Source organism: Hemibagrus wyckioides, linkage group LG27 (genome assembly GCF_019097595.1).
Source record: "Hemibagrus wyckioides isolate EC202008001 linkage group LG27, SWU_Hwy_1.0, whole genome shotgun sequence".
Classification (NCBI taxonomy): domain Eukaryota; kingdom Metazoa; phylum Chordata; class Actinopteri; order Siluriformes; family Bagridae; genus Hemibagrus; species Hemibagrus wyckioides.
In genome coordinates, this window is record NC_080736.1 from 20,828,509 (window position 1) to 20,830,608 (window position 2,100).

At 40.0% G+C, this 2,100-nt stretch overlaps 1 long non-coding RNA gene across 1 annotated transcript; it reads left to right on the forward strand.

Moving 5' to 3' along the window:
• Positions 1 to 693: 693 nt before the first annotated feature.
• LOC131347456 (uncharacterized) lies at positions 694 to 1,489 on the forward strand. The gene is made up of 4 exons (XR_009203771.1): positions 694 to 789; positions 896 to 943; positions 1,174 to 1,253; positions 1,390 to 1,489. It is a non-coding gene; the product is annotated as an uncharacterized LOC131347456 (long non-coding RNA).
• The last annotated feature ends 611 nt before the right edge of the window (positions 1,490 to 2,100 follow it).

Sequence of the window (2,100 nt, forward strand, 5' to 3'; positions counted from 1 at the left end):
TAATGTTAAGTTTTGTTTCTCTATTTCTGGCCAGTGGACATAAGCAGAGACATCATTGGAATGATGAGGGGTCCAGAGAGTCGGCTCTGCTGGTTTGAAAGCGCAGAGACACACTGCTTGACTCGCGAGGTAATCACAGTCTTTATTACTCTGATGAAGAGAATGGACATTTTTGAACTGACATGATTTTTAGAAGAGCACTTTTGTGAAATGTGGTTGTAGATCTTGAGTTTCATCTAATTGTCTTTTACAGGGATTCCCTTATTATACCAGTGATAAGGAGAGTTTCACTGGCATTCAGGTAAGGGATTATTCATTGTGGCATCACAAAATGTTATGAACTGCAGTGACTAATTGTGTTTGTGTGTTTTAAGTTTGTTGAGCCGAACATCCAGCTGCTGCCCACAGAACAACCTCAAGACCCTTCACCTGTTTTTCTGTTTTTTTCTAAGTGACAGAATATTAGTATGAAACTGCTGTGATCAGAAGCACTCATGATCTTCCTGCTCTACTTTTCACAGCCGCTCGATGCTGGTGAGCTGATCAGCGCTTGGTGTAATATTCAGTTCCTCTCTGCACAGGCCTCCATCTCCCAGTTCAAGGTATTCTACAGTGCAGCAGCTGAGATACAAACACACAAACACCCGTCTTTACAAGTTGTAATGTTTAGTTTTGTTTCTCTGTTTTCAGTCAGTGGAAATGAAAACATACTTCCTGGGGATGATAAGGGGCCCACAGAGCCGTCTTTGTTGGTTTAAATCCACCAAGACGAGCAGCTTGAATCACATGGTAATCACAGACTTAATTACTCTGAGGAAGAGAATTGACCTTGATGATTATTAGACGCTCACGTTTGTGAAATAGGTCTTGAGTTTCAGCTTTTTGTCATTTGCAGGGATTCCCTTATGAGTCCTCCATAGAGGACTGTTTCACTGGCATACAGGTAAGGGATTATTCGTTGTGGCATCACAAAACTTTTGTTAATTGCAGTGACTAATTGTGTTCACTTTAATTTGTTCTCTTAAGGCTGAATCTGGGAGGGTTACAGAGGGTTACTAATAAACGCCTGTGTGAAATGACAGATGTTTAAAGATAACAGATTTTGCTAATATAGAAAACAGGACTCCAATATGTAAAGCTAATTTATTTTTGTATCTTTTCTACTCTGTGCAGGAACACCACTAAAACTTCCTGGATGTATTTTTGAGCTGATTTTCTTCAGCTACTTTATAAATGGCTCAAAACCTCAGCCAGTAAGTGTCTTATCAGGAGATTTCTAAGCAATGTTTGAGTTTCAGAACATGGTCTATTTGATCTGGTTTTCTTTTTCCATATTTTTTAAACCTGATAAGACATGGCATTAATGAAGCTTGTCTTTCTTTCCAAAAGTTTAAGGGAGGTTTCTTGGAGCGCCTGCTTGCGCTCTTCAGCATGTGGGACGTGGACGTGTGGGAGCCTGCAGCAGAGCTGTACTTCACAGTGCTTATTGTAAGTGTTGAATATCTTCTGATGCCACGATCCACAAATTCTCAGGATTGTATCTTAAACTCAGTGACACTATGTTGGATGTGTGTGGAATTTGTCAATAGGATTACCTTACAGAGCTTGCTGAAGTACTCTTCACTCAGCCTCTGGAGCTCTACAGTGACCCAGCAGCCTTAGCCACCACAGTTCAGCGACTCCTCAAGCTGCACGTCCAGCTGATGATGGACATTTTGGAGGAGCTCTGAGCAATGTCTTTCCCCTTACCCACTTCATCTTTTCTTCCTCTGTTTCATTTCATCTTCTTTTCTCTCACTTCTTTTTCCTACATTGCTCAGGCTCCACACGTAAGTATGAAATCATTTTATTTCTATTTTTGATCAACTTAATATTTAAAAAATCTCTTTTCTTTCCTACAGGTTTGTACAGTGAACCCCAGGACCTGAAGAAGGGCTTAACCTTAGCATTTAAGATCCCTCGTCCCTTAATAATCATCCCTTATTAATCTATCCCTCTGTTCCTATCCCACTCCCCCTATTCCCATCAATAGCCTATAGATTGTAAATACATATATAGAATTGTTTAGAAATAAACTTATTTGTATACTTCTTATAGACT